The sequence below is a fragment of the Amblyomma maculatum genome, chromosome 10 (genome assembly GCF_055883805.1).
Source record: "Amblyomma maculatum isolate TAMU_Amacu chromosome 10, ASM5588380v1, whole genome shotgun sequence".
Lineage (NCBI taxonomy): Eukaryota > Metazoa > Arthropoda > Arachnida > Ixodida > Ixodidae > Amblyomma > Amblyomma maculatum.
Window position 1 is genome coordinate 109,440,218 of NC_139353.1, and position 25,470 is coordinate 109,465,687.

General features: G+C 43.2%; 1 pseudogene; it reads right to left on the minus strand.

The window, feature by feature from the left end:
• Nucleotides 1-595: 595 nt before the first annotated feature.
• The window catches only part of LOC146177221 (uncharacterized), a 105,647-nt pseudogene continuing 80,772 nt past the window's right edge, over nt 596-25,470 (minus strand).

The window sequence follows — 25,470 nt, forward strand, 5'->3', positions numbered from 1 at the left end:
CTACGGTCCCCAAGAATTCAGGATCGAATCATGGCCCCGGCGAACGCTTTTCGATAAAAGTGAAATACAAGGCGCCCGTATGATGTGCGCTGTAAGCGCATGTTAAAGAACTCCAGGTAGTCGAAATTTCCGACGTTCTCCACTACGGCGTCTCGCATAGCTTGACCAAACCAAGCCCTTATTCTACCCCGCCCCTCCCACCTCCGCCTCACCTCCCTATCCTTTTAGGGGGCTTTTTGAAATTTCAAGAGCAATGCGGAACTGCAAGTTTTACGAGTTCCGCGCAACGTCGCTCCCATTTCAGGTAATGAGCACAAAAGAATGTTAGTAATACGCCTTCCACGTCTCCGTATGAACATAGTCTTCTCAGTTTTGAAGTCGGCTAGCGCAAGTTTCTTTAAGAACATCATTGCTATAAGAAAAAAACACATCTCTTTCTGTTGTTCGCTATGCTCAATTTCAGGAGAGTTTGGTGAAGATTTGGTGAAGAACCATGGCTTTTCTTTAGTAGCATTGCGTATTTTCTTCAGCAAAATAATAGTCGGTTAGCGGACTTTCTGTGATGAAGAAAAAGCCGTGAGATTAAGGCCACCATTTTATTAACAAGTCGTACAATAAAAACAAGTGAGGAGACTCGTTTGTGCGTTCAAAGAGGCTGGACTCGTGCATCCTAATGTAATGCCCGTTATAAGGGAACCACTAAAACACTTTTCTCCGCCTCGATATTAGGTCCAGAACCATGCTTCACCTCCGGGACACTTTCAACCGAAACAATACTTGCAGTGCGCACATTTATTTAAAACTTGCAAAGGGTTTCAAAAGCGCAGTTCAGGAATGCACCAGTACGACGGCCAGAATAATCACCACGGACTTCCCAGTCCTGGAGCGTTCGGATAACGTGCTTTGTCCGGGAAGGCTTGCGTGCACACACCATTCACCTGCTCAAGCAGCGTGGTGTTGAAGCGGAGAGCCGGACGGTCCACTATCGAGGGCTGCTTGACACAGTCGAAGCCACCAAACTCACAGATGCGATAGTGGTGCAGCAGCGCATTTTCAGGCGCCACACGCTGTGTGGCCTGGTGGCGGTCTCTTGCGTGAAGAAATTTAGTTAAATATTTTGGCGGCACGAATTGTTCTCTTTAATCTATTGCAGGGAGAAAAATATGGTACGGCCTTAGAAGGCTGACTTGATGCTTTAGAGAGCACCAGGTTCCTCAGAATCCAACCGCGATACACGAAAAAAAAACCTCGCTGTACCAACTATGAAAGAAGGCAAAGCCCGTTAATTACAAAAAAGTCATACTATATTTAACGTAAGAAAGTAGAATCAAGTCGGATCGCTGGCGAACGCTAGTCAAAACTGTCCATTCGCCAAAAATAAAAACCCGTTACCCTTTCTTGCGCCCCACCTAGGATACATTTCTTGCATGTTTGCAGCGTTGCAGTATGATAAAAGCTTTTTTTTTAGCCACAAAAAAAAACAAAAAGACGCATACATAAGGGAGAACCACACAGTATAAGGGCTGGGATAACATGTATATGCGACTTTTTTGGTTGGCGGAACTCCTTCAACATGCCATACTAAGAGGCCCATCAATCAGCCTTGTGGCCGAACCAAACTTCACTGCTACACAAAAACGTTGATTATAAACGGAAACATGAACCCTTTTTACAACCACCCAATCGACATACCGTGCACATGCCGCATTTCTTTTCAAGGAATACGACATTCACAAATTTTGAGCACGAAATCTTGCGAAGCCTTCAAGAAATACCAAACGCTTCGGCATAACCAACGATGGACGTCTTAGCTTTCACCGAAAGGAAAAAAAATCATATCGTGTTTACTAATACAACGTAGCTCTTCATGAATGCACTAAACTTGAACCTAATAATAAAACTTGGATTAGACATCACCATTCCAGATATTCCATTATTTTGTTTCCAAATATATATATTACCGCACAACTGTTCGGTGTTGCAGTCCTATCAGTGAAAACAAGAGCGTATATTTCGCCCGGTATATGTATATGGGCCGAATGTCTGCACCGCGGTGTTCCACAGGGATCCATTTTAGGCCCTCTTCTCTTCCTTATCTATATTAATGACTTGCCAAAATGCCTCAACTACTCTAGTTCAATTCTTTACGCTGACAATACCACCATATTTTCTCACGCTAGCGACGTTTCTGTACTAACCGCCAATTTGAACGCTGACCTTATGAGTATTCACCTTTGGTGCCAAAATAACCATCTACTAATTATTCTAAAAAAGACCACCTTTATGATTTTTCACTCATGCAATAAAGAGGCAGTTCCTGCTCTTCAGGTACATTCAGGCACGGACACAATTTATCCGTCAGAATCTACTACATTCCTTGGTGTCGTCCTAGATAATCAACTAAAGTTTCATCAGCATACCAAATTCATTAAATCTAAAACAGCCTTCGGTATTCACGTAATAATTAAAGCCCGCCATTACTTTGACCTACCTACACTTCGCATGTTGTATTTCTCCTTCATACATAGCCACCTTTCGTATTGCATATCATCATGAGGTAACACATACAACATTCACCTTTCATGTGTTCGCCACCTTCAAAATCAAGCCCTCCGCATACTTACCTTCAGCCCTTACCGTGCATCCGTTTTCCATTATTATCGCACACTTAACATACTGCCATTGTCGCTACAGCTTAATTTTAGGTTGGCATCAATCATCTTTAAAACGCGTAATAAACATGTCGGCCTTAGTGGTTTTGAGTCATCCAAGCTTTTTAACAAAAATAACACCAGATTTGCTGAACATCACAATCTACTACTACCGAAAATCAGGACCAATTATGGGAAACAAACTGCATACTTCTCAGGCATATCTGTCTGGAATTCACTGCCTCCTGAAATTAAAGCACTGCGTACTATTCATTCATTTCATCGTTCATATAAAGACCTATTTATTTTCTACCTTGTTTTGTTCCACCGACTAAATATGTTTGTCTGGATCATAGTTTCCGTGTTTACATTTTATTTATTCTTGCACTAATAATCCGCTAATGTCTGCAATTCGTGCATTTTTTGTTTGAAGTTCCTGTTTATTTAGAATTTATTTGCACTGTTTCTCGTTAGTATTGTATTATAGTTTTTCTCTGCATGCCTGTATATTCTTTTCTTCACTGCCTAGTATATCACCTGCTAATCTTATCCATTCTGTCATAAGAGGTCCCCCGGACAGTTTATACTTCGGGACCTCCTTCTGTAATACTGATAATCCATGCACATGTACCTCACAGTGAAAATAAAGATGAAAGATGAAAGACGAGATCGATTTATGTAGTATAAGACTATGAATCCTAGACGGCTTCATAAATGGATAACGTTTTCCTTTTTAAACAGGCAGGGGTATGAAAGAGGATGTCCATGGTGATCTACATCGCTTCTGTATTTATACTAGCAGATATTAAAAAGTCCTCTCTTCATCCAAAGTTTATCGGGTTCGCCGTAGTCGCGAATGAAAGGGGTCGTAGAATCACGAGGGATAACTGTAATACAGTCACAGAGCAATGGGTATGTATACGCCCAGATACAAGAAATAGGGCGTCTACAAATTTAAGAAAAATGAATCGTAGAGTGCATGCTGTGGAGAATTGGCCCGTTTTGGCCGCATGGTAGGATTTCACATTGATTTCTTCAAAGTGGTTTTACCTAAACGTTCTTCTGTGGCTTTAATATTTTGTGGTTCTGGTGGTTTTTTTGTACCCGAGCATTTAGCAACGGTATCAGGCGTAGAGTTTTAAGTATAAAATATATAAATAGACCCTGAGTGACTACATTGAAGGTTACGCGCAGCATTTGTCAAAACACCACTTTTGGTGAAGCGCTTCTCACTGACATAGAACAGTGGCTGCGTATCCGAGTGACATGACCCCTGTGTAACTGCGAAATGTACTCATATTCTTACTCACGCAGTATTTATAGGAACCATGCGAGCGGGCTATGCCCATTTCATACATTATAAGAGAAGCTTATTTTGGTCGCCGAGTTTTTAAGATGAAGTCTGTATTGATAAGTGAAGCGAGTGTAGGTTTTGCAGAAACCTTGCGAGTACCAACTTTCATGCCTCCTTTTATCCTGTGTGATACAATGAAGAAATGGGGCATGTATGCATTCTCAGATGAACAGCATCAGGTACTCCTACAATTGTAGGGAAACAATAGAGGACCTCTAGGCTCACAGGAATCAAAGAGGACAATGCAGTTCTTATTAAAGAGACCATAAGAAAGAAGAGCTTGCAGGGAATAGAGGAATACGAAGCTCACCCAAATAAAGCCAGACGACGTGATTCCCTACTTCGACTGCCTCCACTGGTCGAACGATGCACGTGGAGCGGGAGCCGACGCGGAAGGCCTTCCTGGAGCGCCGCGTCTTGAACTGTGTCAGCATGTATGGCATCTCCGCGGGAGCTCTTTCAGGAGGTACCGTAGTACAAGTAGAAGAAGCTGTTGAGCAGAACGTAGCTCATGGTGCGTGGCGCCGAGCGCTTTAACCTCGTCACCATTGCCGGCAGCGTGTCCTCTTTCCGGGGCACGGCAAACTCGTCCAGGTCCAAGACGAGGACGTAATCGAAGTGGTCAATGCAGCGATAGACGCAGTCGTTGAGGGCAGCGAACAGACCCTCGGTGCGGATCTCCTTCTGGGACCTACGAACGATGCGAACGATGCAATGTCAATCGACAAGACTCACGAACTCCTACACAAATCATTGCGCTGTTCAAAAATAATAGACAGAACTGAGAAATATTTCTTCACATCGGCAAAACATCCCTACTGGATCCGGATTCAATATGCTTCACTACAATATGCATAGCGAAAATCGTTTTTTTCTTCTCGTCTAAAAACACTGTCACCTCCCTTAGCAAAGTAACGCGCATATAGCGTGACTTGAATAAAGGTTTGCCACTGGAGATTTCAACTTTCCTTTTTCATGTTGCCATGATAATTATCATAAGCTGGCTACAAACAGCCCATTCAGCCAGTGTTCGGAGAGAATGGCACTCGATAGTTTTAATATAGTATGCTGCAATATAAGAATAAGTCAAAATTCCGTGCAAAAAAGAAAGGAATGGCCTGCGGTGGCATGCTGATATATTTATGCATATCAGCTTCCAGTTTTCATTTATGATCTTCTGCGAAGCGGCGACCACTTTCGCTTCGCCATTGGCATACTCTAGCCGGCAGGATAACTGAGCTCCGCCGACACTTGCGTATGCGCCTATCACGCGAACAGCGGGAACAGCGAGGCGGTTGTCCAGGTACGCGGAATACAGAAAAACCCTAAGCTTCGTCCTCGGGTAAGTGTCCGTTGAGACCCAGTCTCCGTCTTTCGAGGGCTGTTCTTTAAACGTTTCATGAAGCTGGACATTTGGCGACAACGGAGATGAGATTGCTCCTTCCGACGATGACCGCCTAGTCCTAGGAGCTGCCGCCGAAGTGACCGCGATATAAGGTTTTGTCGAGAGCGAAATTATGACGTCGCCTACGTGGTCCTTTTGATCGTCCATGCCGGAAACTCGGTAGAGCGCTTGCACCCAGAATATTACGGTGAGCACAGCGACAAGAAGACACAGTGCTCGTATGGCTCGGAATGGCGTTTCTGTGCCGGTCGATGCACCATCGTCGTGGCCTCCATCTGATCCTGTTCTGGGGGCGGCATGGACATGAGCCCCTGCGGTCAGGAGACCGGTCCCCGTTGCGTTACGGCGACCGACGCGGGGGTAGGTCACAGGAATGGGACCTGTATGCCGTGAGAAAAAAAAAAGGCAGATCTTTGTTAGTATATTGACTAACAAGGTAGTAAGATCTGATTGACGTATATCACTATTAAGCTTCTTTGAGCATATGCTGATGAAAACAATCTTTTCCCTCCGTCAAACAGCCTACGACTTCCGATGCAAACAAGCAAAATAAATAAAAACCCAGGATAAGCCGCGAGGGCTTCTCCTTATACTCTAGAAACAGAGAATTGAAAACCCAAATTGCGAGTGAGTTTTGTATCGATGATGGCTGCCTTGATTTGAAGACAAACATAATCGTAATCTGCGAGATTGTATCAATGTACATGGCTGTTGAGATTACCGGGACACCGCCTGTAACACAAGAGAGCTTTTCCATTTCTTCGCGAATCATCGACGGTACACAAGTCAGTTGTAAGCTGCCGCCCATCGGGACATATATAAGGCAGTGGAAGGAGACATCGGTGCCTAAGGTAAACACCTGCAGGTACAGAGACATAATAGCTTTCCACTTGCACCGTGAACCATTGTGCACACATCAGCTTACGCATTCATTTAGCTTTCTTTGCTATTCATGCTGGCGAAAGGAAACCGCTCATTACAGGCGGCAACGCTACAAGCTGACGTGGGCGGCAAGGCAGTATGCCGAAAGTGAATTTGCTGGGAGACTGACCTTTGAGTGAACGTTAGGGCTATTATGGGTAAATAAAAGACGGAGAATGCTGCTAGTGAGGACGGCAACTGCAGTGTTACTGCTGCTTTGGAAAGCTTTCGACCCAGAACTCTCTACGGATAGGCCGCTTGTGGGGCCATTGCATGTGAAAACATTCTGCTAAATGCCTTTAGGGCTAATTTATTGTAACATATATTTTCCTTCCAGCAATAAACTCGGTTTTATAGCCTTGGCCAAGCGCCCCGGTGCGTGTTCTTGGTGAGGCTAAGCTCTCCTGGGAGGGGACAACAGCTGCGAAAACCAGTAACTTTCGCAGGTAGAGAAAATTTACAGTAAGCCGAGTCATTGTTGTCAATGTAATTGCTGTCGTTAACTAACGGTCAGTTAAATATGGATTCCTCATTAGTAAAGACCTCTGCTTATCTTTGAACAGTTGTCAAGGGAAGCAAAAAAAAAAAAAGAGGGAAGAAATGACGAGGTGTAGCGTATGTAGGAGAAAAGGAACAGGACGGTAAACTCTAAAATACTTTCATTTAAACGTTAATAAAAGGCTTACACTATGAGGACATCTATGAGAAACAAAGCGACTATGAAGCAAAAAGCGTAGTCAGACTCTACGCAAAACCGCCTCAGTGCGCGGCATGCAGGGTATAGGTAGCATTGCGGACAATCCAAGCAAAGCACGTTTCGTTTTATTGGTTAATCAGCCCATTTGTTCGTCAAGGCAGCTTTTTGCGATTAATTTGTTTTAAATGTTGGCCTCCATCTCCTTTATGCGCAAGTATTATAGAGTTCTAAACCGCCCGCGACAGTAGTGTTGCCGCCATGGCCGTGAAATGCACCATGCGGCTGAAGGAATTTAAACGCTCACCGCAATTGTCAGCGGTGCCGGCAAATTAGAATGCAGCTAAGGAGCAGAATGGCTCAAGAAAGACTAAGAAGGGATAAGAAATGGGATCGCCACTCATAAGTCCAATGGCGCAGTTGTGAGGCCACGTACAAAGATCAGAGTGCGTCCTGCAGTCTTCTGTCTGTCTTCGTGTCGTCGCTGTCGTCTCCGGTACTTCGTTACTTGCAATAAACCTGTGTGCATAGACCCTTTCACTGTAAAGGCGGATCTGTTACTCGTCGGTTCTGCGTCCGAGCTTTTTCTACAAGTGGTTTCACAAGGGCAGGTATATGCAAACGTTGAGAAGTCATGGCAATTTTTCTTCAGACATCTTTTCACATACACAACCGGGATAATGCCAATTAGGGTCTCCTTTTTAAAGTGTGCATAAAGAGTAATTTTCTAAAGATGGGTCATGTATATAACCATTAATGAAACAAGTGGCGATCGCCAAAACCTTATGTCCTGGCTCGTAGACTCCTACGTCGGAAGAAGATATTTACACTTGTATTAGAAGTAGAAGAAGGAGCGAAATTGGTACAAATATAGGACGCTGAAGAGTAGGCCCGTTTCTGGTGCCCTCGTTCCCTTTATCAGCTCTCTCGGTGCCCTCGTTCAGCCGCTGCAGTACTTTTTCAGTGTAACAACTGTTGCGATATTTTATGGCCCGTATAAGAGCTTTTCTTAGGACGTAGTGACAAATCTCAATTTCTGACTTCTAAGTCTAACGTTAACTAAACGTTAGTGATACTCAGTAAAACAAGTGCAATATTTCCTCCTGCAGCCTTATGCGCACAGGATATTATCCTGGCTTCACTTGGCCATACATTTTTTTTTGTCATCGTAAAAAGACGCAGGTTCTTTCAATTACGCACAAGATGCACCTGAGCTCTTTCTCTTAAACCATAATAGCTGCGTATTCAATACTGTGTCGTGGAAATTGAAAATTCAGCACTAAACGTGTACAGTACATGCGCTGGTTATAGCAGCTGCCTTTTCACATAAAAACGCAGTAAGTAGCAACGTTCTTAGAAATTAATTCCAAATTAGTATAGTGAGATAATTTTCTAACGGTTTTGAAAAAACGTTTTAAACACGTGGTATAACGTCTAGTGCCTATACAAGGGATTCGAAGCGCCAGTGAACAGTTTTCTTTATTGCAAAATATATACATTAAAAGTCTAGAAAAAAGAACTCCGTGTTAGGTTTTCTTCTGTACTTGAAAAAGAAATGCCTTTGATCACATAAATCACAAAGCCCCGGCGACGTTTCGAGCTTAATATAGCCTCTACGTTTCATTGAGTACCTAATATAATCATATCCGTAGTAATAAGTCTGACATGCGGCCAGTGTTTAAAGCAGCATAACGCCAGGAAGCATTCTAGGCCGACTGCTGTAATAAATGTAATGGAAATGTTAAATAATGTCATCCGAACAGATCACCACTCACATTTTGTTAATGTATTGTTGATTATTTATTATAATCTTAAAATCTCCGGGAAGGAGAACTGCATGAGGAGTGGGTTTTAAAGGGTGGCAAATATACATAGCAAATTGGTTTGCGGGGTTTAACGTCCCAAAGCGACTCAGGCTATGAGAGACGCCGCAGTGGAGGACTCCGGAAATTTCGACCACCTGGGGTTCTTCAACGTGCACTGACATCGCACAGCACACGGGCGCCTTGATTTTCGCCTCCATCGAAAAGCGGCCGCCGAGGCCGGGAGCAGTAGTCGAGCGCCGTAACCACTGCGCCATCCCGGCGGGGCTATACATAGCAAATAGCCGTCACTTGTGGAGGAGAGAAGCAAAAGCCACCACAGAAAGCAGCTCTTTGAACAAAAAAATGGCTGTGTAAAATTGAAATAATATTAACTCAGAAGCGATAAAAACGGCTGCGAATGATTCAGAAGATATGGAATTGACAAAGAATATCTCAGCAAAGATGAACATTATTAAGATGTACTCTGACTATTGCCCAAAATTCTGAAGAAAAAAACATTTGAGCAATGAAATACGCGAAGATGTGTATGAGGTAATATTTAGTTTGCCGGAGACGTACTGGGCGTACACGCGTACCGGTTTGCCGGATCCCTCCTGCGCACGCGCATTTACATGGGTGAGTGCAATCGCGGCCATGGCGTATTCGTGAGATGGGTACGCTAAATCGGTATACGTCTACGTCAGTACGTCTCCGGGAAGCTAAATCTCTCCATTATGAGGTGAAAATACCCAGCGAAAGAGAAAAGGTTTAATGCAAGGAAGAAAAATAATGATGATGCATTATCATCGGAAATTTATCAATAGGCGCACCCTTAACATTGTAAGTTAGCGGCCTACAGGTATATATTTCAGTCTGGAGAAACAGGCGTTAATGTAGTAATCAAAATTTACACTGTGGCAAAATTAGGAGTCTGGTGTAATAAAACTTGCTTCTAAATAATGCGCGCATTAATTGGTAAATTGTCTGCCTCGCACAAGCTAATTCTAAATGGCAATTATCCACCCTAAACGCCAAGACCACTGTCTGTTGTAAATGTAAATAACAATAAAATGAAGGATATCGATACAGTTATGCATCTTAAAGCCGTCGGGGTGATGTTCCAAAATATATTTCAAATAAAAGATGTTATTTCCAGCACAGGAGGAAGTATTTCTATCTGTCGTACAGCAACAGCTTAATACATTAATTTTAAGGGTTTGACATTGTGAAACATTTCAGACAATAAGGATGAAAATTACTCCACAACAGTCTTGATAACAAATAAATTTGTTTGCTTGATAATATTGACGACAGAGTATAACACACCGTAGACTAACCACCGCGTACCATACCAACCTTTCTTGCCTATAAGAGTAAATTGTGACTAGGAAATGAAAATTTATCAGAGCCCTACACATCTAAGCAATTGCCTTGAGGGATGCACATTTATCGTAGGTAGCAGCATCGCGTTTATATGAAGGGTCTTCACTGTAAACAGGATCCCTTGAATGCCCACATAATCAACTTTCATTCTCTCAATTGCCGATCACAGAGCACGCATTTACTATTGCTTTGCTCTCGTATAAGTGATTCGGAAGCTTATCATATGCTTATATTTGTTTTCTTCCTTTTTATTTGCTTACATGTGCCAAATAAACTGTACGCTACCACTGATAGCTGGAAGGGGACGAAAAACCTTGAATATAAATTTGTACTGATAATACCATAAATTCATTATAACGTCTTGTTAAATAAAATCGCTCAAAAGCTTTTAAGTGTAGTGAAGACATTGTGAAAAGTCTATTACAGCACCTTATATAGCCCAGTTATATAGCCCGGCTTATCATCAAGCAAGCCGCCACGTTCCTGTCTAGTCAATATAAAAAATAAAGCGTTTACTGTCAATGAAGTGTTTGAAAAAGAGGAGTATTCTATCTTGTACGAATGTGCGCCCATTTTACCGTCGCCCCTTCTCCACTGTCGATCCGAAAAAAGCAGCAACATATATTTGTAGTCCCTTTTTTAAATTGCCCCTTAAGAAACACCACTCGAAACAGGAAACACACCCCACGGTTTGAATGATTAGGCAAAATGAATAAGGCCTAAACTTTGTACAAAGCTGGCGAGCTCCCTTTTTTGTTCTCGCATTAAGAAACGCACGGAATGTAGTAAGCAAGTTCGTCGTATAAATTATTTTACTATCTCTGTGCTCCCTATCTCCTCAAGTGATTGTGGCTCACGTCGTTATCAGGATAAAGCGTCTATGAAAACCATGTACGAGCATGCAGACGCAGTATAACGGAAAGTGGTCCAGCTGAGCCCTTGAAAATTCGTCTTGGAAATAATCTGAGAAACGATACCAGGGCACAGGCCGTCACAAAAAATACGAAGCATTGCGTTCAAACTATCATGGTAAAATGGAGCACAAAATTATGTAGCGTAAGCATCGCTGGTTGTAATGCAGCCGCAGGCTTTGAGAGGAGTTGATGTCTACTGTGTTTACTTGGCTCCTTCTTCGCGCACTTGCTTGCCAAAAGTGGCTGAGTGAGTTCCTTTAATAGGGAGTCATTCTCACTGTTCTGCGCATAGTTTTCAGGATTGGAGTAATGTGATGTTTGCTCGAAGCAAATAATTTATTAGTCTCTTTTGTGCGTAAGGTCGTAGGTCGTGTCGCTCCCGCTGTTTTAATATGCTCAAAAAGCTTTAAGGCAGATAAGAACGCGAACTAAAATTTAAACCCCTGCGAATTCGGCATCATAAGATGTGTGTGGTGCAGCTCTGCGTATCTTTATTACCCTCACAACGCTGTCGCTAGAATAACAGATACGTGTCCAACGACAAGCGGATCGGATTTCAACTTTGCTCCCCTTGTGATGCAGCTACACCATTGCGATTGAAATGTCTAAGTATCACCTCATGCAAAAATATGCAAATCGTTTAAAATACAAAAAACGTTACTTAGTGTATGTTCATATATTCGAGGATTGAGTTACAAAACTTCGTGTAATAATAGCTCGGAGTTGCATGCCGACTCTCCACCGTACCTTCTGTGCAACTGAACTTTCCCAACGAGGATTAAATTAGATTCCCGTGTCGCCGCTTCCATCGACCGGCTCAGCCATCATTTCATCTCGAACTGCGCATCACTGGAAACCACTCCGTACAGAAATGCTCTTGTACATACAAACACATTGATTCCGGACGCCGGGAAATTGTATTAGTAAGGCTGAGGCGGGTCATACCGTGTAAGTTCAACGACACATGCCAGCGTCGCATAGACGATATTACTGTTGACATTCTGTCATCCCGCCACAAAAGACATGTTTGCGTGGCGTCGCACCGACGTGCAGCTGTTCTCTACACGACAAGTGAGCAAGCATACATGCAACGGCATGCCAACAAACAAAACCGAAGATAGCAAATATGAGAGGGAAACTTTTCCTTGGTCATCTTTGCAAGGCTTTCGGCACGGCGCGTCTCCCCTACACAACTAGCTCTGCAGTCTGAAGTCGGGTTTGAATATACTTTGTTCGATGAAAGCAATTTTTAAAGGCTCTTAGAGCTTTTCATAATTTACGGACAGGTACCCTGCATAAGTTCTACTCAGGTAGATTCTGACTGCTTTTGGCTTCTTCCCTGTTTTCAGCGTTCTGTTTTTTATTTCCGCTTCAACCGCAAGGCACTTTGCGTTGAGCGAAAAAGAGTGTACTGGCGGCAGAAATATGAGCACTTTAGACCCAGCAACCGAAGACGCTCTTCGCGTATGGTGGGGGCTGAAAGCATTTCCTTGTTTCAGCAGCCTCGGTGGATAAAATTTCCTTCTATCGCAAGTGGTGCTACCAGTGGAGAGTGTTTCCATCGCGTTGAGACGCAGTGGCGATCGCGGTTGAGATGGCAAATGTCTAATGTTTGTCTAAAGGAGCTTGTATCGCTGCACAAGGTTAAGACATTTAGTGATCCGATCAGCACCGAGACATTGCCTCCATCTACAAGAAATTTGTGGCACTCACTTACCGTAGTTTTCAAACAGAGCTTGTTGGTACAAGTTTCTTCTAGCAGCTTTCACAGATCAAAAAGCCATAATAACTGCATGCGGTTAGAATTGCGTGACCACCGAATTACGAAACTAGATTGAGAATGATTTAGAAAACATACGACAGGACGAGTGTAGACTAGCAACTGATTCATTGGAGCGACGCCTACTTCCTTCGAGAGCATAACGCATGCGCAACAGACTCATACCAGTACATCCGACAACCTCACCTTATCAACCAAAAACTTAAGTTCTTTCTTGTGCATATTAATTGATACCTCACTAACACTTTTTTCACGCCAATATATTCTGATGTGCAAAGCTTCAATTATTTCACGCTCCTTTCTGTCATTTGCGCGGTTTGCAATCTTTGTGTGATTGAAAAGCGGCGTGCATTTTTTTTCCTCTTGTCCTCAGTTATACAAAATAATTTTTTACCAACTAGCCTCTAATCGCTCGCTCCCCAAATTAGTTTGCAAAACAAAACCTATTGGCGGCCATTGCGTATTGTGGTCGTATAATCACGCTAGTAGCAAAATTATTCGGCCCTCGGTATGAGTCATAAAAATATAAAACAACGTTAATTAACGAAATTCCAAAGAACCGTTGAAAGCAACATTGTTCCGAGAGCAGAAACTTCTATGCATTTATTTCCAGCAGCCTCAAGCCTTCTTGGGAAGGTATTACATAGGGCATTTACAGTAAACCTAAAGCCTTCTTACGAAGGTATTACATAATGAATAGTACATTTGTTGCTCTTAAGGCACGACGTCGCGGCTTAACTGCCCACACGTCCCTCTTTTTGTCAATGCTGATATTTTGAACCACCTGAGGCCAACCGGGTAAAGATGTTTAAATATGCCTGCTATTTGATAAAACTCGGTTTTAAGTTCGTGCTTGTCCTATCCTTTCTTGTGGTGATCTATGTTTTCGGAACCTATCCTTCTGCCGTAACCAACCTATTTGCATAGCAATATATCCAGTGGGACTAGAGTCCTATGTGCGTTCTACATTTCCTTCTCAACTAGTCATACAAGAAAACGCTTCTTGTCAACATAAATATTACCTGTATGACGACACTACTGTCTACTCACCGCTGAAAAGGGTAAGGCTTGCACAACTTCGCCTTTCAAGAACGTTTGTATGACGGCTGTTACCGCCATATAACGTTTTAAACATACTCGAACAATTTTCGCACCTTCTTGCATATAGCTATGATGTGACAAATTAATGGCCGAAAATCCTGGTTACCATCATTTTCAGTGTAATGTAAAAGTGCCTGCCATTCAATATTGGGAACGTCAGTTGTCACATGAATTCACACTAAAGCTAACCTTAAAATCCTAAACCCGTATTTCATGTAAACGCTCATTTTATTGTATATTGATGCCATGTAAGACGATGCCATTGCTGACGTTTAAAGTTATTTCGAAAGTATTACCATTGATTCGACGCTTACCCATGAACTAACACTTAATTAGCGTCTCTCATAGCCTGAGTTGCTTTGGGACGTTAAACCCCACAAACCAACCAACTAACACTTAATTACTTTCTGAAGTGCATATACGGTACGTTATTTGCTCTTACAAATACGTTTGTTGGTGTTCTTTCCCTGCTCAGGAAAGCCACTATTGCCTTATCATTCCGCCCACTCGAAGAACATCAAAAGGACTATTGGTAAACGTATTATATAAAATACTCCAAAGATATAATATAGAGACTCCCAGCAGTCAAGCTTCGAGCTGCAGATTTGAGGAAGCCTGACTTTATTATGTTCGTGATGAAACGCTTGAAATTAATTTTAAGACGCCTCTTATCCAAAACGCCGAATCAAATAGTAAATCTAACAGGCAGATTGTAATGTTTTAGGTGCACAGGTCTGCATAAGTTCTTAAAGAGACGTTGGGAATATGGAAGATATCTGGCGGGTTTTTTCCGCCCATTTTAAGGTCAGTCGTCCATGCGCTCGAATCATCCTAAATTCCGATTGAAAGGAAAAAAGGGCTATGCGCACAGCACAAGCACTCCAGGTGGATTGCAAATTGTTTCTACTTTATCAGATTCCTCTTACATTACTGACAATGTTTCTATTGCTAATCGCGAGGGTCCTGTTTTTGATGTTGTTCTCATGGATCCAGTTCTATTTGACGTATTAGGCGTTCTGAATCTTACTGAAAATCTTAAGGTCTCCTCCTCCTGCGGTGTTTACAATATTAATTCTAAGTTTTTGATAAACACAAAGTCATCATGCTCCATAATCCTTACAAAATTATTTGATCAGTCTCTTGAAACAGGTTGTATTCCCAATGATTGGAAAGTTGGGAAGGTGATTCCTCTGCATAAGTCTGGAAATAAACATTCTCCTCACAACTTTCGTCCTATATCACTCACTAGTATCCCTTGTAAGATCATGGAACATGTTATATACTCGCATCTTGTTTCTTTTTTAGAGTCGAATTCCTTTTTCAGCATAACCCAGCATGGATTTCGTAAGTCATTTTCATGCGAAACTCAGCTAATATGCCTCACACATGACCTTCATTGCATAATTGATCGCGGGCTTCAGGCAGATTGCATATTTATTGACTTTTCTAAAGCGTTTGACAAGGTTTCTCATGCGCTTCTCTTCCTTAAATTAAATAACCTGAACATTGACCCTAAGGTGCTTGCATGGCTGAAGAGTTTTCTTTCAAACCGTTCACAATACGTTACAGCAAATAACATTGATTCACATTCTATACCTGTCCGTTCTGGCGTACCTCAGGGGTCCGTTCTCGGGCCCCTCCTTTTTCTCATCTATATAAATGATTTACCGGCTAACATTTCTTCTTCAATTAACCTTTTTGCTGATGACTGCGTTATTTACCGTGTAATTAATGATGATAATGATGCCTCTTGCCTTCAGTCTGATATTAACAAGGTTCTTGATTGGTGTAAGGAATGGAATATGGAATTAAATATTAATAAGTGTAAGCATGTGCACATTTCTCGTAGTTCCAGCATACCCACTACTTATCATATTAACAATGTTTCTCTTGAGACTGTGTACTCTTACAAGTATCTAGGTGTTTACGTTTCTTCTAACCTATCTTGGAAACCCCACGTTGACTATAGCGTAAATAACGCAGACCGCATGCTAGGGTACCTTCGGAGAAATTTCTCTCGTTCATCCAGTTCTTTAAAATTATTGCTTTGCAAAACTCTGGTACGCTCCAAATTAGAATATTCTGCATCTGTCTGGAGCCCTGGCATTGATTCACTCGTATCCGATTTGGAAGCTGTGCAGAACCGCGCCTGTCGCTTCATACTGTCAAACTATCACCGAACAAGTAGTGTAACTGCCATGAAATCAAGTTTGTCCCTTCCACTTCTATCTCACCGCAGATCAGTAGCATCATTATCCCTTTTTCATAAAATTTACCACAACAGCTACCTGAAAGAAAGATTACTAACAAGACCATCTTACATATCAGCGCGCATTGATCACCGCCATAAAGTTGGGGTTCCATCTAGTCACACAAAATGTTTCCATGACTCATTCATACCTAGAACTTGCGTCAGTTGGAATCACTTTCCCCATGATATCGCACGTATAACAGATAACGACGCATTTCGAAAAGCCATTGTTTTTCTTTGAATGTATATTGCTTGTTACTATGTTGTTTGCCGTTTACTTCCTGACATAGTTTTTACTTATCCCCACTGCATTGTGAAGTTTTGTTTTCCTTTTTCGTTTTGCGCATGTTTTATGTACTTGTAATGCATTTTCTTCTGTAACTTTGCTGTACGTACATTCATATACTTTTATGTATCCCACTCCCCTCTGTAATGCCCCCGGGCGCTGAGGGTAAATAAGTAAATAAATAAATAAATAAATAAATAAATAAATAAATGTAGAAAGACATACATATGGCAGGCTGTCCCCAACATACATATCCGTTTTAGGGAGCATGACACGTCAATTCAAGACAAGAAGCAATGTCATAAGCCGAAATGTTGCCTCGCACATAAATACAAGTTTCTTCCATAAAAAATCAACGTGGACTCTTTTTCGAACCCTCCTTAGTGCCACCCCTGTCCCTACCCCGACTCTTGCTAAAGTCGTAGCCACAAAGTCTCCCGATGAGGTTTTCGAACCCTTACAGATCTTTATCTCCCACCCCCTTTGTCCCCTTGTTACCATGAATACACAGGCTGTGCAAGCAATGACCTCGATGCCCCTTTTACACTGCGCGAGCTTGAAGCTTCACTTCTTGCTAACGCCACTCGGAATCACTTACTCCGTTCTTCGCAATCTTCCCGATAACGCCAAAGGGCACCTCTTCAAGCTCTATAACATCGCCTGGGAAGAAGGCGCTCTGCCATCGTCCTCGACTTCCTCACTTATTTCTCACATTCCTAAACCTGGTAAGCCACCAGCCCTTTCAAATCTCCGGCCCATTTCTCTGACCTCCTGTGTCGGCAAGACGACGGTAAGAATGGCGCTCACCAGCTTAATAGGCATTTGGAGGTTTCAAACTCGCTCCCTCATACCCTCATTGGTTTTCGTTCCCGCGTATCTGCACAGGACCTTTTCCTCATAGTCCAGCGCACTTTCTTCACCTGTGGTAGCTCTCAGCTTTTCGCCCTGGTCACAGTCGACGTCCGCAAGGCATTCGATTGCGTCTGCCATGACCATATTCTTACCTGTATTTCCAGCACTGGCTGCGGCTCCCGAATGTATAGCTACATTCGAGCTTTTCTTTCTAATCGCGAGGCCCGTTTCCGCGCATTGAACTTCACTTCTGCACCCCGCCGGCTCACCCGGGGTAACCCGCAGGGTGCCCTTATAACATGGAGGAAATTGAGCATGCTATAAAGAACGGGCGAAGCCTTAAAGAGGTGAGGAAGAAATTATTCATAGGCAAAACCCGATGTATGAGCCAAGGGTTAAGGCGAGAAACGTCATAAAGAATATGGACAAGGTAGTAAAAGTAGCCGATAAGTTCTATACTGATTTCTACAGTAGCTAAAGTAGTCAGGATGGTAATGAGATTGGCGTTAGGGAAAAATAGTCAGACGTTCCACCAGTGTCGAAGGACGTGGTTAAGAAAGCAACAGAAACTTTTAAAAGGGGGAAAGCAGCTGGAGAGGATTAGATAAATATAGATTTGTTGAAAGACGAGGGGGGGGGATATTGTGCTAGAAAAACTGGCCATCCTGTATACGCAGTGCCTGGTGTCATCGACAGTACCCGAACCATGGAAGAATGCAAACATTATCCTCATTCATAAGAAAGGGGACTCTAAGGACCCTAAAAATTACAGACCGGTCAGCTTACTGTCTGTTACGTATAAGCTATTTACTAAGGTTATCGCCGATAGAATCAGGACAACCTAAGGCTGTAATCAAGCAAGGATCAAGCAGGTTTTCGGAAACGGTACTTTACTTTCGATCATATCCATATCATCAACCAGGTGATAGAAAAATGCTCGGAATATAACCAGCCCTTATACATAGTATTCATTGATTACGAAAACCATTTGACTCAGTTTAAACCTTGGCGGTGATGAAGGCATTGCGAAATCAGGGGTTAGGTGAGCCGTACGTGAAAGTGCTGGAAGATATATATAGTGGCTGCACAGCAACCATAGTTCTGCATTAATAAAGTAACAAATTCCCATAAAGAAAGGTGTGACGCAAGGAGACAATCTCCCCAGTAATATTCACAGCTTGCTTAGAGGAAGTGTTCAGAGACTTATAATGGGAGCAGTTAGGGATACGAGTAGATGGAGAGTACCTCAGTAATCTGCGATTTGCTGATGGCATTGCCTTGCTAAGTAACTCGGGGGATGAACTGCAAAATAATGATTGATGACCTAGACAGGAAAAGTAGAACGATAGGCCTAAAAATCATTATGCACAAGACTAAGGTAATGTTCAACAGCCTCGGGAAGAAACAGCAGTTTACGTTAGGTAGCGAAGCACTGGAAGAAGTAGGCGAATATGCATGTCTTCTTAGGACAGGTAGTAACTGGAGACCCGGACCGAGGAAAGGAAATAACAAGAAGAATAAGATTAGGATGGAGTGTATTTGCAAGCACTCGCAGATTATGACTAGCAGCTTACCGGTATCGCTCAAGAGGAAAGTATACAACTTGCACCTTGCCTGTACTCACCTATGGGGCTGAAACGTGGAGGCTAACCAAGAGAGTTCTACTTAAGTTGAGGACAACTCAGAGGGCTATGGAACGGAAAATGGTACGGGGAAACATTAAGAGACAGGAAGCCTGTAGAGTGGGTGAGAGAAATAGCTTACGTTACTAACATTCTAGTGGAGATCACGAAGAAGGAATGGGCATGGGCAGGACATGTAGTGCGAAGGGAGGATAACCGATGGTCGCTTAGGGTAGCAAACTGGATTCCAAGGAAAGGAAAGCGTAGCAGGGGGCGGCAGAAAGTTAGGTGGGCGGATGAGGTTAAGAAGTTCGCCGGGGTCAAGTGGATGCAGCTAGCACAGAACCGGGTTAAGTGGAGAAATATGGGAGAGGCCTTCGCCCGGCAGTGGGTATAGCCAGGCTGATGATAATAATGATGATGATGGTGGTGGTGATGTGGTAGCTATTTCTAAGCGTGAATGAGAACTGCTTTCCTCTGATCCTGACACACTGGAGCCTATTTTCGCAAAATGCACATGCTGTATTGCTTTCTTTTCCTACCAGAGACGCTTCAATGCAAAATGAACCCCTTGTCTTGACGACACAGACTACCACAAAATGAAGCACCGTATAACGGTGTTTGAGGATCTAAATAAGAGGAAACAATAAACCGTAAAACGGTAGCTGCTTTCACAGCCACCTATATACTCACGAAACAGAAAGATTGAAAATTTCCCGCTGCAGGGATAAAAGCATTGACATCTTTTCTGCAATATTGCCTCTGCAGTCAAAAGTATGAGCAGACATCATTGCCCATTCTTTTGTTTTTTGCGTCTACACTTCAAAAACACGATGTCACCAACTTTGCTTTTTTTTTTCTGCGGTGAGTTAGCCACTGGTATATTGAGGGATGTCATGTTTCTGGGGCGGTTCAGATTTCTTTCTCAACCTTCTATGGTTGCACAACATGTGCCTACTGAAAAGGTGATTAAAAAATGATAAGGGTATAAGCGTGACTTGAAACTATGGATTTATGCGAGCGCAAGCTGTGTTAAGCATGATTTTGCAAGCTCGTACATAGTTTGACGGTTTGAATTCGGGAAACGCTCAAGCTCCTGCTTAAGAGTAGACGCAATAGGCTCTATTCTTTGCAGCGAAGTTTTTATATATTGTTGGTTTGGGCTGTTTTTCAGGTAACGGAAAGCGCAGTATTTGCCTCGCAGTCTCGGTGGATACCTGCACCTAATTAGGCTGAGATCCTTTGTTCCCAGCCCGATGAAATACAAAGTTACACCTCGTGTAATAGAGCGTGTACTTTAAAAACTAACAGGCTTTTACAAGCCCGCCTCGCCTTTTCAATGTTACCATTTATTTTGTGACATACGAAGTAAAAACATATATTTGACGCATTGATGCGGGAACATTAAAGGCCCCGTTTTGCCCATGTAGACTCCTGCGTCAGCACTGGAAATGAGACACAATGCCAACGAGATATCGGGGCAGGTGATAGTAGGCAAGTGTCATGGCCGAACAATGGTAGGTCGTCTCGTTGTGTGACGTCGCACGTCGCACGACCTGACGATTAGGCTTAGTTGAATGAAAACACCTTCGGCGGAAAGTCGCTTTATTTGGTTCGTGAATGAAAGTTTGAGGCGACACTAACAGCAAACAAAGTGGTTTCAACCGAACAACTCGATCGCTTCATCAGGAGCGGCTCCTGTGCGAGCTAGCACTTGTAAGCAGCGACACTTCGCTTCCCTTTTTCCAACACGTAGCGGAATTCATTGCTGTATGCGGAGGGTAGCGTTCCCGGATTCGTGTTCACTGTGGCTACTGTCCGCCAGATGATTAATGACTCGACGTGACACCTTTTGAACGGATTGGGCTCTACGATTAGGACGCGCTCGCCTGCTGGCAGGCGATATTGTGGTCAATGCGTTCGCAGGGCTCAGAGGTATACGGTTGCATTCTGATTTCATTAACCGGACGCCGCCGTCCTTGTTCTACCTGATTCGCCTATCGAGGTTTTTTGTTTTGTCGATATTTGAGGCCAGCCACTCGAAAATTAGGATTTTGTAAAGGACTCGAGCTCGGTCTAAATGACGTATATTGTTCGTAATAGAAACCGGCCGCGATTTTTGAAACACGTAGATGTGTTTCACGTATGGAAGCACAATGCCAGGAGAGAGCTTCGTTATTTCAATGGTGATCGGTTCGCCTGTCCTCCGAGCCTAGCGGCGGGAAAAGACTTGAATAAAACCGAGTGTGCATCCGTTTTTCATCAGTTGTTCAGCGAAAACGAAGGCCTCTTCCTCTTTTCTTTCCGCTTCGGAGGAACACACTGAGCTCTCCTCAAAAGGTAGGAGACGACGTAGGGCATGTAATTGACCAAATGATGCTGGAAATATAATTTAGTAGTGGCCTGCATGAGTAAGTAAGCTTCTTCTATTCATTGAACTTCAGGTCTTCCCCTTACCTTCTTATCAGGATATCATGAAATGGTATAACACATTGTCCTTTTTGCGCTCGATTGTGGCCTGGACAGATGACTAGACCAAGTTCAGGCGCGCAAAACATTTTCAACTTCTGATATTTCAGGATGCGAAAGCAGTCGTCGACGCAACGAATGAAAACAGTCATTGCTATAAAAACCAAAAATTTTATTCGTTACATCGACGACATCTTTTGCATTGTAAAAATAAGCCTGTAATTGGTTACCCTGATCAGCTCCTTCACCAGCGACTAAGATCAGACAGCGCGAGTATTTGAAATGGGCATCATTGCGCGAACGAACTTTCGTCTTTTTACGCCTAGCCTATCTTACCTGTATTTGAAAAAAAAAGTGTTTGCGTATTTTTCCGTACGTGTTTCAGGTCTCTAGGTCTCTGGGTCTCTGGGTTTCTGGGTCTCTGGTTAACTGCGAACAGTTTCGGAACAGCCGCGTGCCATTCCTCCTGGCACTGCTGCTACGCGCTGGTAGTCCAATCAATAAAAGCATAAAAGGAGGCGATGGTCTACCGGTTCGGCGACAGGTTGCGCGCTCCGTTTAGTACTGTCTCCACGTGTTGGTTGGTCTTTCCTTATGTTGGTTGGTCTTTCACGCGGCAGTGACAAATCTAAACAATGTTTCGATTTACAGTTTGAGATCCCTCCAGCGAAGTGTTTCAAGCTCGCTTCTCAATCGCTGTGCTTATTTAGGTGCCTCTTTTTTGCCTTCGTACAATGCGTAAAAATACCTGTACCATTAAAATATCAACTACATTCCCTGTTATTATTACAAAGGCATATGTATCAAGGAACCTTTTCTTTCGAGGGGTATAATGTGCTCGGAAATATTAATCATTGACATGTCACTACATTATTTAGGATTGCTCTGGAAGTGACGAGTTTACAACAAAGAATATTTAGCAAAAGTGGCTTGTTGGGCGAGTTGGGTGGACATTATGTTGGTTGGACATTAGCCAACGGGGGCCTGAAAGGGATCGTCAAGACGCGCGCGGGGGCGTATTGCCCCTACAACAGAAGCCGACGCTGCCGAGGGATAAGCCGGCGCCTAGCGTCCAGACAGAGGGGAATTGTTTGGTAAATCTTCCTTAAGACTCTGAAATAGAAGTGGGCGCCCTTCCAAGTTGCGTTCGGAGAAAGGTGTCGCGAAGCGTGGCACCGGCCCTTAATCCCCCGCCCCGTGACAGGAGCATGAATCGGTCAGCAAAGAAGACAGGCGTCGGCGGCAGCTGGTCCGACGGGTTAGTAGTGAATGTGCGTGGGAGCGAAAATCATCGCGGGTTCTCAAAGGGTCACTTTCCCCTAAACCAAAAAAAAAAAAAAAGCTGCCGTTTATCGCGGCCTTACAAGGAACCTGCGCTGGCTAGGTTGCGCTGCATTTCTTCCGCAGCGTGCCTCAGATATGTTACTGTTATCCTCTTGGTTCGCAATAAACGACCGAGAATATTCATCACTGGTATAGATAAGCGTTTGGCAGATAAAGTCCTTGTCTATAGGCGCTTTCGATGTAGCCCAGTTATCTGACACGCGATGCAAAGCTTCGACAGCACGTGCAATCTGATCCCTGTAAGCTCATTCAGTTGACGTGAAAACACCTTACGAAAGCACCTTAAAAGTATTGGCTGTTCTCGCTAGGTTATGTGTTACGGCACGGCGATCGATAAAGCAAACTTCACTGCAGGCTGCCTATTGAGCGTCTCCTATGCGCTCCAGCGGCAATAAAACTGCCTATTTGCATGCAATACAAGAGCGCAGAACTCAGCGTCGTTGTATTGAGTGCTGATAACACAGGATTGATGAAGAGGCTCCTTATGTCACATTGGATGGCAACCTAATGAAACATTAGATAAATTATGTTTGTCAGGTTGCACTATGACTGAAACGTCTGTACGGGATTCAATCCTGGACATGCATTATGCTTGAAGTAAGCTGAGACACTCAGGAAATGAGCCTGTTATCAACGATGGGACTCGCTTAGTACAAGTCATCGAAGCGGCATGTTCAACGCCAGCATTTTCGTTCCTTATGCTAAAACAAATTTAGAAATAAAAAAAAAACCATCAGTGCCCCTGTTAGATATCAACTGTGCAAAATGGACTCCAGTCATTTGAAGGGGGTCCATTAACGTTACCGCTTCATAGTGTTTAGAGTAGATTTCCCGGAAATTCCCGGCGGGCAATTTAATAACAGCGGAGTCAAGAGCAGCATGCACCCATTTTCAACGCGAAGGGGGCAAGATGCGCGTGTGCATTCAGCAGCCTCTGATTGAATTCTTTATGTCGGGGGCCCAGATTGATAGTGTTTATTTATTATACCTCAAAAGTCCCTAGCCGAGACATTACATGAGGGGTGGGCAAACACGGCAAATATATTTAGGAGGGAAGGCTTGAAAAATGAGCTTCGATTGAAGAGTTGAAGCGTGGCAGGTCACTGATGATTGAAATGTGGTCAGGCAGTTGATCACTATCTTTGGTAGTGCGGACGAAAAATCAGATTTCGTTTGTGACAGTGCGCATGCGCTTTGGGGTGGATATTGCGGGAATAGCGGTAGGGTGGTCTGAAAACGTCGCCGTCTGGAGGCGAGTGATACAGTCTACGAAAAAAACGAGACGGGCAATTTTACGACGGGATGACAGGAGGTAAGGCTGAGCTGTGCTTTTAATGCTATAATACTGCTGCTGTAAAAATAATCTGATAGAATAAATCTAGGTTAACGGTTTTGAATGGATTCGAGGAATTTTATTATGGTACTATGATGAGGGTCGAAAATAGCTGTAGCGTATTCTAGTTTCGGACGAATTAGGGTGTAGCAGGCAAGCAATTTACGAACAGGTGGTGCAAGTGCCAGATTGCGTCGTAAAAAGCTTAGCAACCGGTTGGCCGAGTTAATGATGCTGTTAACATGACCTGTCCAAGTTAAATCATTTTAAATACGGATAACTAAATTTTGCAGGAGACAAAAAGGACAGCAGTGTTGTTATTAATGTAATACGTAGGAGCAACATAGATACCACGGCAGTGGAATGATAGCTGGAAATTCTTACATTCACGCGTCGAGCCATTGGTCACACAATGTCAATAGCACTTTGTCAACAACTTCTTGCAGGCCTGAAGCATATGCATGATCAGTTATTGGTCGATATATTTCAGACGAGATGTTGTAAGGTAGGTCGTTGATATACGGGTATATTAGGAAGAGGCCTAAGAACAGATCTTTGAGGTATTCCGGAGAGAACTGGAGACATCGGAGAGGAATCTAGGTTTCGTAAACAAATTGTTGTCTATTAGCCAGGAATCCTCGAATCCATTCCACCACGAGCAGATATAGATTAAGACTAGACAGTTTAAGTATTAGGCGCTGATGGGGAACCTTATCAAATGCGTTTTCGAAATACAATAACAAGGCGTCAGCAGGCATGTTCTGGTCAATAGTGATGAAGGAAAAGAGTGAGCTGAGTGTGACAAGAACGTCCGTTTTGAAAACCATGTTGACTAGGGTGAAAGAAACAGATGAGAAAAATGTAGCCACGCTGGAATAAATACCATGCTCTATGATTTTGGAGCAGACGCTAGTGTTGGAAATAGGTTGATGATTATTTGGCAATTATCTGTTGCCTTTCTTAAATACAGAAATTATTTTGCCAATCCGCCAGTCTTCTGGAACATAACCAGGGATTAGTAACTGCTGAAAGAGGACAGAAAGGATTACATTGCAAATTTGTTTAGGGTTCTTTAAAACCTTAATATTGATGCCGTCAACCCCAACAGAAGATGTATTTTTTAACGAGTCAGTAATTTTAGTGATACCGCTAGGATTGAAGATTATGTCTACCATCTGAGGATAATTGTAACAAGGTGAATCAGGAGGATTTCAAAGAGGCTAATGGGTGAATAAGAAACAAAACACATCGTTTAATACTTTGGCTACTTCGGAGTCGGGAATAGGAGATTCGTAGAGGTCACAA